At 39.2% G+C, this 12,500-nt stretch overlaps 1 protein-coding gene and 1 long non-coding RNA gene across 2 annotated transcripts in view; both read left to right on the plus strand.

Moving 5' to 3' along the window:
- Positions 1 to 11,007, plus strand: part of LOC138010409 (uncharacterized) — a 28,589-nt gene extending 17,582 nt beyond the window's left edge. The window contains exons 2-4 of the long non-coding RNA XR_011124466.1: positions 7,317 to 7,372; positions 10,434 to 10,476; positions 10,892 to 11,007. This is a non-coding gene — a long non-coding RNA (uncharacterized lncRNA). The remainder of the gene's footprint in view (positions 1 to 7,316; positions 7,373 to 10,433; positions 10,477 to 10,891) is intronic.
- The window catches only part of LOC138009930 (vesicle-fusing ATPase-like), a 197,777-nt gene that overhangs the window by 115,290 nt on the left and 69,987 nt on the right, over positions 1 to 12,500 (plus strand). The gene's annotated exons all lie outside the window — the stretch shown is intronic.

Here is a 12,500-nt window from a genome sequence, read left to right on the forward strand (position 1 = left end):
TTCCAAAGGCAGCTTACCCAACCGTAGTGATAAATTAAACAGAGCACATAGAGATGGTGCTAGCTCTGAGGCACACTCTTTTAGAATCTTTGGATGAATGAGATCAGGTCCAGGAGTCTTACTTGGATCTATCTTCAGTAGAGCATTACGGACGTCTTCTCGATTCAGGATGATTTCACTGATATTATTTTGCGAGTATGGTGTGGTGTCGATATCTGTAGGAAGGACTCTACCAATATTGAAAACCGCGGAAAATAGCCTCACCATCAATCCAAGGTGGAGAGAGGAATTTTTTCGGTTCCGCTTAGGAATAAAGGCGTCTACATCGGCTGATAGTGCATTTTTCCAATAGGACCAGATTGAATTGATATCAATGATTTGATCATCACTAAATTCATCAGGTAGAGGAGATTCGCGTAGCTTGGGGCGTAGACCATTAAAGTCCGCTTTTTTGAAATTATAAGTAAGCTGTCTGTTATAAGATAAAAATTTGTAACTTGTATGCAGGTCGAATGCTAGCGCTTTGTGATCAACACCATCAGAGTCAGATAGTTGTACATTAGCCACTCCTTCTACAAAAGAAGACAATAGCAAATCAAGTGTATTCTTCCCTCTGGTTGGCTGATCAATCAACTGGAAAATATTTTTGTCGATTAGCTTCTCACAGAACGTAAACAAAGTTGGGCTAGAGTCAATAAAACCAGAGCCTTGAATCCATTTGATGTCAGGAAGGTTGAAATCGCCGACAATTATAACTTTTTCATACACGCAGCTATCAATAAAATCGACAAATTGATGAATCCAAGTGTTGTTTGCATTAGGAGGGCGATAAAAGACAGATATGAGAGTTTTACCACAATTGTTATTGATGATCTCTATCGCGGCATATTCCAGATCATTTACCATATCAAAGAATACGGGCTGACATCGAAGATTGCAGCGAGATGCGACAAGCACTCCATCACCGCTAGTTGAATGAATGCCTTGTACATTAGCTCGATCACAACGATGAATATCATAACTCCATGGCAAAATTTCCGAGTCCAAAACTTCACAATTTAACCAAGTTTCTGAGATGGCAATGATGTCAAAATTATTTGCATAAACAAAGTCTTGAAATTCGCCAAGTTTAGCCCCAGATTTAATGCTGCGAGCATTTTGGTAAAAGAAACGTAGAGTTGCAGCGTTGCAGTCTTTCATATCTTTGTTTCTTTTGCAGACATCAACTTTGACCAGCTGGTCACTCAGTGCCAGACTGCTTTGTTCAGATACTATGACAGGAAAGCTGAAGCACGATTGTATGATCCAGTTATGATGAGGGAATTTTGCGAAGAGAATGCCCCTGGGCTGTTTGATCTTTTTTAAAGATCCATTACAAGAAATGACAGCAAAATATCACCAGACAGGGAAGCCCTACAAAGGCAAAGAACAGTGTCCCTGATTCACATTCTTTCATATTTTAGGTTTGTAGTTGGAAATTTGTTCTTTGGGGAATTGAAGAAAACCCGTGAAGTACAAAATACATGCATTTAAGCATATCTTAGAGTTGTAAAACCACAACTTAATGTAATGATGCAGATCATGAAGTCTTCAAAATATTAATTGTGAAAGTGGAGAAAAAAGCATTCCCTTTTTGAGTCGAAAACGAAAGGATTCTTCCTTTCTTTCACTTGCCTACGTTCAACAAGACGAAAGAACAACATATCACCTTCGCGCCGAAATTTGAACAATGTTGTCATGACAGCTTGCACATACGCAGACGTTATTCAGCCCTCTTGGTCACGTCCGTGACAAAAGGAGGAAGTTGCTAAGCTCCGTACAAAAAGTGGTCCCCAATCTCGTTCCCAGTGTCATTGTTCCCTTTGACCAGCGGGTCGGGTTACGAGAGACTCTGGGATAATCCGTTTGGATAAAGTTTTTGATTGGTTGAAAGTCTGAGCATAGGCAATCGATTTCGGTCACGAGGAGACTGCCGCGAGGGGTTTCACAGAATTCACAGAAGTCTCAGAGCACCGCATGATTGTTAAGGATTTTTTGGATTGGTTCTTTGATTAGTTTGGAGCCAAAGAAAAGAGTGAGAACGTATTAAATCTAATGGAATGGAATCGTCTCTCACTGAGTAATTATGTCTTTAAAATGTAGTCATACCGAGTCTTCAAATTGCTGTATATTGTTATATAAATCCATATAAGATCTTCTCGTATAGTTGCGAGAACCTTTATAGCGGATGAGTTTTTGGGTAGAGAAAGAGTCACTGATGCAAAGAGAACTCGTTTGGCTTGTGACAGTGCTGATGAACGGTTTGAAAATATCGTGGAAGGCCTGTCTCTCTGGCATGCAAAGCAATCCTTTCGGTAGGTTGAAAATTTCAATTGAAATTTTACTCGCCGCATTTCATTTGGGTTCATTACACTGTACTGTTCTCAACCTCCATTGGAAGAAGAGGCCAGATCAGATATAGAGAATCAAATCAATGAAATGAGATGTACAACTCACATCCAATGGAACTTGTCTTACATTTTAGGTACTTAGAAAAAAATGGAAACTTCAGTTGTTGATTTTGTTATGCAAATACTTAGCTTAACGTTTATGATAAAAAAAAAGGTCTAATATAAAGCTTGAACATCCTCCAGAGCCTATTACTTGTAGCACTTTAAAGTCTGTTACAAAAACGACACCATTCTCTTGAGTAATTAAGTACTTCTTTCTGAAGTACATGTACTTTAACATACTACTACATTGCTCAGCCCACTTAATTACAGTGGCGATTATTATTTGCTTATTGAAGCCACAGTGGTCAAGTGTTTGAGACTTTAAAGGTTGGTTGACTGTATGAGTTCTGGCCCCAGTTGTTTGAAGGGTCGATAGTGCTATCCACTGGATAAATCACTATCTATTGCCGGATAACTCAGTTGGTTTTGGTAGTGTTTATCTGCTGGATAGTGATTTATCTGGCCCCAGTTGTTCTAAAGGTGGATAACGCTATCTACCGGACAAATCACTATACACTGGAAAGTGCAGTTGGTTCCGCTATTACTTATCCACTGGATAGTGATTTATCCGGCTGATAGCGCCATCCATCATTTGAAAAACTGGGACTTGGTGGGTAGCGCTATTCACGTTTTGAACAACTGAGGCCAGGTCTTTATCGAACCTCTCTTCTCTGCCTCCTTTGTCGATGAAGACAAAGGAGGCAGAGAAAAGAGACTCTGCGAACGAGGTCGTCTTCATCATCTCTCAGTTTTCTCGAACTTTAACCATGTTGCCTCTCTATATGTACCCGCATACAACTTAATACCGACAAATGTTTCATAGACTTTGTGACAAATTCTGTGATCGGTTAGCATCCCATTTAATGGAAGGGACAAAGTTTTTAACTGCTTAACCAATTGACACCTCAAAAGCCCTAGGATGACCCCAGTTGACAACTAGAATCTCCCTGGTATTAGACAGAGTAAAATCTGTCAAGTGTCACTCCCAGGGGTCAATGGGTTAAAGGGGATCAGTGATACCCCTTGTTACTCTACAGAAAAAAGAGCTAAGTGCTGGCATCAATGAACTACCTGGCTCATCTAGTTTCATTGTCTAGACACAGACTTAATGCTTTTACAGTGTGTTTGGGAGCAACTTTACAGCAGCCTATATTTCCGATAAATTATAACTATTTTGTGAAGCAAAAGGAGACGGTAACATTGCAGACTGTGAAGTATTTCTAGTCACTTGAGAACGTATTCCACACATCCCCTCAATTTAAATTTTGTCAGTTGACAGTTACGTTTTTCAGTAAATTATACTGTCTATTTTGAAGTCAGACTGACTTCTTCATGTTGGTATGTACAGTTGTCAACAGTTTCTAATGTAATTTATTTTTTATGCCAACAAAAGAAATGTTTAGGTTCAAGGTTTGTAGACACGTATCCGTTCCTGTTTGGAGTGTTAAAATCAACAGCCTTAGGCTTTTTTGTGTCGCTAGTCAGAGAGTTAAAGAGAAAAGTACCATTTCAAAACTCTTATGGTGCTGGCCACTCTACAGAAAGCTTTTGGCAGTGAGGAAGGGATTACATTATTTGGGGGATAAGATGGGAAATGAACATTCTCAGGATAATATACAATGTATATATAATATTGTTACATTCAATCTGTCAAGTTTGATGGTTCAAAATAAGTACTGACATCCGCTCATCTGGAAAAATGCTTGATACATAATTTCATCGACAAAACATGCTTGATACATAATTTCATCGACCTTTCGGTGTGCATCTCTCTGCTCTCCCAAAGGAATTTGACGTTACTTAAACAATTATGTGAACTAAACAGTTTTAAGTTGGGATGTTCATATGCTGTGCCCAGAGACCGACGATTATGAACAACAGCTTTGATTATTGTTGACAATGAGGTTCTTCTGGAATTAAGTTCATACAAACAGAGTCTTTCTGCTCTGTTTGGGGTACATTACATGGTTAACCTAGAGTATCCAAGAAAGCCAACATGTCTGCACTGAGTTTCTTGAGAGTGTGTATTTAGCATTCTTCCAAAAAAATGCCCTGTATAGAAAAGGTGTCTCTACTCTTTTAGCTAAAGTTAATAGCCTCTTATTACATGTATTAACAGTTGAACCACCACAAGAGCTTGAACTAACCTACATGCAGGGGTTTTATTAGAAGCTGGGACCTGGGTACTAGCAACCGTCTACACTGAGTACAGTACCCGCCATTGCTCAAAGGAGGTCTCAAGATCAAAAGCCAGATTATATAAAGGGGTGCCCGCTCACTCTGTCACAAGGTCCCTGCTACTTTAAAAGTTAATGGAAACCCTGACACATAGACACACCTGAGTCCATTTCTTGATTTGTCGCACAACAGGCAAGAAATAGTACAGAACATGACCATGTCAGGCAAGGTTCAGGCAATTAACCCATACCATGTCAAACTATGTAATGTTACCTATGTAGTAATTTGTACTATTACTAATATGGTCAATGAAATTGTCGCACTGGAAAGTTTTCACAGGGCTGTCATAAAGGACATTCACCTGTACCAGCTGTTAACCCTGAGTTCACATTGTGACGGTAGTGAAAACTAGAATCAGTTTTTGATACATTGAGGGTGAAAATTTAATGACAGCCCTGTTTAATGCTGGTTTTTTGGGTGTGTGCTCTCGTTCCCAGAGTCTTCGTTTCCCTTGACCAGCGGGTCGGGTTTCGAGAGACCCTCGGATAATCCGTTTCGAATGACAAGATTCTTGTCATGGACACCATTGCGCAGGCGTACGCCTAACGCCAAAATGGCGGCGAGAGTGGAGGATTTGTTTCACGATGGCATGCAATTTTCTTTAGCGAAATTAGGATATCCCAACCTAGAACTGAAAAAGGAACAATATGACGTGTTGGAGCGATATGCCTGGACAAAACATCTGTGCTGAATATGTTACCAACGGGCTGTGTTGTCAAGTGTTGCCTGGGATTTTCGATTAGAATTTGTGTAACGTGGAAATGTAAAGCAGATTGTGTCGCTGCTGAATGCACTGATCCGGGATTAGTTTCAAATGTTAAAATATCGTCTTTGTTTTTTAGTTTATCGTGGAAGATGAAAGAGAGCGAAACACCAGACTCTAACACGAAATTCTTTCCAAAAGAATAAATCATTCGTTTAATCATAAAACTATGTCTTCGTTGAAGGATCTTTCAAGCTAGATTCTTTGTCACCAGAGAAGGTTTAGGAATCTTTTCAAAAGAAGATGAGTTCTTTGGGTAAGAGTTTCCTTGCTGTTTAAAGAAGTAGAGGTCTTGAGGGAAGTATCATTTTGCTGCTTTTCGTTACTTTGTAAAAACAGAAAATGACTGTTCTCCACCAAATAATGAGAATTCTTGAATAGAGATGTATACTTCTAATTGGATAAACATGTTGATTTTTAGAATGTTTTTCTTCCATGAACATATAATGTGCTTTCCAAATTTAGGAAATATATATATACAGTGTACATACATACACAAGGCAATACATACAAGCCATAATCACAAAAACATGATGTTGCGCTAAAAGATCCAATTTAACTACATTGGTTTCCCGACGAGCCGACGCTTGTCGTAGGTTCATTGAAAGCATCCAACCCAATAACCCACTTTATCATATTATAAAACATAACTGTGCTGTGAGGGTGGATAAGCCATATAATCTGCGACATAAAAGTGAGGCGAAAGTCCCATACAACACATTTCGATTTAGGAATTTCGTCACTTATAAATATTCGTAATATGTATTTAGTAATTAATCAAAATTCGATATATTTTAAACAAGCATAGTACAAATTGTAATAATTATGTTTATTATTACGCAGCTGTTCTTGACCACAACCTGTAATTCAGTCTTGACTGCGAGAGGTTGAAATAAACAAATCATTATCATTATTATAAACAACTCTCTTAAATTTCACTTAAATAATTAATGTTGCAGAACAAATACAAATTTCTGAAACTTAAATGCCTAAAAACACCAATGATTTCGAAAAATCTATGCGGCATGAAAAAATCAGCCAAACTATTTAGTGAACGAGATAAGTCCCTAGAAATGAAAACAGCTTGTTAGCACAAACTAACATGCAAAAGAAATTCTCTTGAGGGGATGCTGTAGATCCTAAAGTGAGTGAAATTAAATAAATGAAAAGTGTTACACAAAAACAATTTTTGTAATTAAAATCTATCACTGTCCATTTTCCTTATATCACTTCTATCCCAACAAAACAATTTAGCCGATCTGGAACTAATTCAAAGCACACACCCAAAAAAACAGCATTAAACAGGGCTGTCATTAATTTTCACCTGCAATATATCAAAAACTGATTCTAGGTTTCATTTCCTTCACAATGTGAGCTCAGGGTTAACAGCTAGTACAGGTGAATGTCCTTTATGGCAGCCCTGTGAAAACGTTCCAGTGTGACAATTTAATTGACCATATTAGTAATAGTACAAATTACTACATAACAATTAACATGGTTTGACATGGTGTGAGTTAATTGCCTGACATGGTCATGTTCTGTACTATTTCTCGCCTGTTGTGCGACAAATCAAGAAATGGACTCAGGTGTGTTTACGTGTCAGGGTTTCCATTAAGGTTTCCAAAATTAAGCCTCCAGAAACATAGTTTTATTCTTATGCAAATCTTTGTCTCGGTTGTGAATTTATGTTTATGTGAATCAATTAACTAATGATAATGCCCTTTCCGTATCGGTTTCACTCTTTGAAAACTTTACGGTTACTTTTCGATGTGTTAACTCATGGACATGTTTTTCAACTTAACATTTGTTTTTTTCTTTACCAGTCCAACAAGCGAGATCGGGTGGACAAGTTCTTGAGTCTCCTTGAAGACGAAAACTGGTAAGAGCTATGCCAATGAGCCTGAATATAATACTTCATATACTGTAGGCCTTTGATGAGTTCAGTATTGTTCTTAGAAATTCGTTGCTCTTGAAATGTTTTTCCTGCGATTTGGAAAATTCGCCAATTAATGGTCATTTTTTTTCAAACAGTGGTCACATTTTAATTTCTTCGGGCTTAATTACTGATCAAGGCTATATCCTTATCTTAGTTTAAGTTTGGGCATAGTTAATGAACAGAGATGGTTACGAAACTCGACAAGTCTCTTTGTTTCATGTTTTTGTCAGTATTTTTGGCGTTGACGGTGCTCAAAACACACCTTTTTGCGAGAAGATAACCGATCAAATCTTTCGATAAAATTATGCGCAACTAATTTGCGAACCCTTGCGAAACGAAAACAAAAGATTATGCACTGTCAAGGTCAATTCAACATCGATCGCGACATTGTTTTCGCTTTTGAAGGTTTTAAGGTTTCATAACCAGTTCCTCGATTAACTATGGTTTCGGTAACACAAATAGCGAGCTTCAGTTACAATGTTCCCTAAACAAGACTAGACGAAAATACTTAAAGTGCCCCTGTGACCAAAAAAGCAATTCATAGTTTTCTTTGGATTTCAAAACTATGTTAACAAAACACTAAGTGATCCACGTTTTAAGCCTTGATTTCAAAAAGACACCTCTTTATTTTAACTGTAATTTTCCTATTTAATGGTCCACCATTACTAACATTATGTTCTTGAGAGAGCTGGATCGAGGAGAAAATGACGTCAAAGGCTCATTAGTTTAAGAATGCAATACGTGTGTACGCCGCAGAATTAATATGCAGCACGGGGGTTTTGGGCTTTCATACTTTTAAACTCACGCTTTGCATATATAATAAGCTGCGTTCACACGCTGAAATTTTAAGCCAGTGAGCCTCCGACGTCACTTTTCCCTGGATCCAACCGTCTGAGGTCCAATCGGTCAGTTTTGAACGTGAGTAATGGCGGACCGTGAAATCCAAAACTTACACTCAAAGTAAACGGCCTTTGGATAAAAACCAAAGCTCAAAATTTTGCCAGTCAGGTGTTAAGCAAACACACTTTCAAAATCTGAAGGAAAAAAGGAAGTGGTTTTTTTGATCACAGGGGCACTTTAAGGGCCCACAGACGGATTCTTCGAGTGTTGCTAAGGAAGTGAAATGTTACTTCCGGTGACTGACGTCATCATATCATAAGCTGACAAGAAAACCCACTCACAAGCAAAAATCACCGCACTTACTGTTGTTTCCATCGAAGCTTTTTCCTCGCCCTTCCTCGCGCTTGTTCTCAGATCAACTGCGCATGCGTAAAGGAACTGACTTCCGGTTTGAGAAAAAGCTAAATTTCCGGTAGTCTTTAAATTGAATTATTTTTTTTTATATGGCACGTCTCACCCCCAAATACAGAATACAGGCATAGTTAATTTTCAGAGATGGTTATGAAACTCGACAAGTCTCTTTGTTTCGTGTTTTTGTCTGTATTTTTGGCGTTGACGGTGCTCAAAACGCACCTTTTTTCGAGAAGATAACCAATAGAATCTTTCGATAAAATTATGCGCAACTAATTTGCGAACCCTTGCGAAGCGAAAACAAAAGATTATGCACTGTCACGGTCAATTCAACATCGATTGGGACATTGTTCTCGCTTTTAAAGGTTTTAAGGTTTCATAACCAGTCCCTCGATTAACTATGGTTTAGGTAACACAAATAGCGAGCTTCAGTTACAATGTTCCCTAAACAAGACTAGACCAAAATACTTAAAAATCCCTGTTTAACTCTTTCTCAGGGTTCCTTAACGTCCCATAGAATTTTTAAGAAGAGTTGTTAGATAGGGTCTCTTGAATTATAGTCTATATTGTTTATCCCAGAGAGTTGTGAAACGAATTCTGTGATTTTTACGGTCGTTATCTTAGGAATGTCGAACAAGTCGTAGATGTGATTTAAAGGGAATAATTTTTCTCCCCTTGGTGCTTAGCCGTAAATAAAAAAAGGGAGAACAAGCGCTGTAATAATAGCGGTATTTCCTTTTTTGTGCGGGTCATTTATCAATCAATCGTTGGTGTATTAGGCGAGTTCATAATAGTGACGTAAGAAGGCTTTAAGTATGCCGGATGTCTACTATGAATGTGAACGGGGTTTATATTATTTGAAGTACCTTATCGAACCTTACTATGAAACTCTAAAAACTAGGTATCTTCAGAGAAGCCGAAGTTCGATTATCCTCCTCGAATGCGAATTTGCGCAGATCCGACTGAATCACGACAAGGCGATAACGCGTCAAGTAAGTTTCAAGTTGACTTGAGTTTCTCTTTCACTTATGGCTTACTTGGCGCCTATTCAGGGATCGAGACAGACAGGGCTTTGTGAAAACGTAAGCAATACAGAGCCGGGTCCTATCGCGATGAACCCGTTTTTCAAAAACGTCGCTTGTCAGTTTTTTGAGATTCTCAGTCACCTATATCGTCATGGAGGAATCTCTTACGACGTCGCCTGTTTTTCTACAACCGTTGGTTTCCGGTTTGCATTTCCTTGTGTCGGGCGTCTTCTACTTACTGTTAGAGATGTAAAGATTCCAGTAACTTACTCCGTATTCTCAAATTAAAATGATCGTACCACTGCCCAATTTATGCCTCAGTGTACACTGAAATCTCCAACAACAAACTGTACACTTCGAACTGCAGTTTGGGGACCGCGGCAACTCTAGCCAGCGTAGTTGGGTGTTCTGTTATTGCGGAGTGCGGCGAGAGATTTCGAGCGGGACGAGAAAGCTGGAGCAGGGGAAACGAAGAACCGTTCCTCGTTCCCCTCTCCCCAGCCTTCTCGCGGCTTCGCCGCTTGAGATCTCTCACGTTCCGCCAAAACAGAACCGACAGCTGCGCAGGCTACGGTAACTCTAGATCTTCATGCCTGTAGACTATGATCTATCTTAAACCTAACTACTATGGGAGTAAATCCAGGAGGCGATCTTCCTGAATCATTACGCAAAACAAATTTTTAGTCCCATATTGTGTGCTTACAACTGATATTTGTTAATCTTTTCAGTCTTAGAGGTCCGCCATCGTAGTAAATTCAACGAATGCAATAGGTAAGGAATAGTTTGTTATAAAAAGAAAGATAGTCTTGCATGTTAATAAACTCAAATACGTTTTAGAACGCGTCAAATACTCTTTACGCCCAGTGATGTTCCTTTTAACCATCCCATCAGATATTATTTTGATTCTATTTAAACTCGAACAGATTAACTTGGTCGTAAATCTTCCTGCATATAGCATGCAGTTTTAAATTCCCTTTTTGTGCCTGCGGTTTCTTTACTCTTTTTTGGCCATGAGGCACGATGCCTTCAATTCTCCCAGAACTGGTGTTTTGGTATATAAAAGATCCCCCCCACCACCCCTCCCCCCCAAAAAAAGGCTTAGGAACAACTTTTCCTCTATATTTTTATGACCGAGAAAAGTTACCCTTGCACAAAGCCGTAGCTCTGATTTCAGTTTTGTTTCCAGTTTTGTACAAGGAAGAAAAAGATGCCACACTTGAAGACTGTACTGTGATGGTTCCTTGCGTCAGAATTTGTTTTCTTTCTATCCATCTGTACTAGTTAGGTGTCAGACAACGAGCTAATGTACCGAGAGGTTGCGTGGGAGACGGGGTTGAATTGCATTGTGGGTTTGTTTTTGGGGACGTGCCCCAGCTTATGCAGTCGTTTACTCTGCTTATCACATACGGGGCACAATTATTGAATGCTCATTGGCTGAGACGGAGGGCATTTTTCCTTAATCACCAAGGCACTTTTGGTAATCATGAGGGCGTGATTACTTGATCCTGATTGGCTAACAGTTGCTTACCCAGAGCAAGCAAATTTACAAGAATCTTCTTCCAAAATAAACTACTTTTTTGTCCACATATAAAATGCATTTTAAGGGTCGTTTTTATTTGCAGTTTATTGAATTCAACTTCAACCGAATGGGAGCGTGTTGATGTTATTTTCTCGCGGCACTGAACGGGCTTCCCTCAATAATTTTGCCCTTTATGTGATAAACATGTAATCCCAATGTGCTCTCGTGCAATTAAGGATTAATTTCACTTGTATTTTCAAAGTTTTCCTAATTGCCCTCGTCGGTTCGCGACTTGGGTAATTTTGTGAATACTTTGAAAACACGCGTGAAATTAATCTTTACAATTGCCCTCAGGCCCATGCGACTTTCGCATATTCTTGTACGATAACAATTGACTTCGTGTTAGATCTTTAAAACTTATGTTGTCAGTAAGTAAACGTCGTATGTACCACGATCTCACTGACCTTTTGATAAATCTTTTCGTTTTCCGGACAATTTTGCACCTTGGCAAGCGAGCCACGGTTTTAAAATTGCCATTGCATGTACATGTACAATAATCTGGGGGTTTAGGAAAGTCATCTCCTAGTATATTGCTTTCTTGCAAATTGAGTTCTTGCTCCGCGTGCGCAATGGTGGAAATGCGTCCCCCAAAGCAGTCTCACAATGCAATTCAACAAGACTATCGTCCCAGCCGGCCGACAGGTCTACCGAGCAACTTCAAAGCCGCCAATAAGGCAGTGTATTTCTGACAGATCGTGCACAAGAAGGATATAGCAAAGAATGACGAGAATTGTTATGGTCAGGGCAAATTGCCCGGCGCGTATAGAGATATTTGTGATGTAACCAGTTTGAATTGCTCTGGATATGATAATAAAAGAAATAGTCTTAAAATCTCTAAATGGAAATCGCTGTTTTTTGTCCCAGTGTATTATGTGCAATAACATTTCCTTGCGAAACAATGCTAGCCGCCAATTTTTCGAGGCTACGCCTCCCGAAAATTCAACTCTGGTGGGCTCTCTCATTCTCGAATCGAATCGGTTTAAAATCCCGTTAGCTTGGTAGGCCGCATTGCACACTGAATTCTGACCTTGAATACGTAGTTTACCATGTTTGCGTTTATGTTGTACCACTACTGCTAGCTCTCCGCTTCGGCTTCATTTTGTAAAAGAGATTCGACATTGCCGCTCGTATGCACGGGGCCATAACGGGGTCCCATTCTTAACGTTGGGGTTTGCCTTAAAGCTTCACGGATGATACTATTGGTATTTCGCAAACA

This window comes from Montipora foliosa, chromosome 7 (genome assembly GCF_036669935.1).
Source record: "Montipora foliosa isolate CH-2021 chromosome 7, ASM3666993v2, whole genome shotgun sequence".
Taxonomy (NCBI): Eukaryota; Metazoa; Cnidaria; class Anthozoa; order Scleractinia; family Acroporidae; genus Montipora; species Montipora foliosa.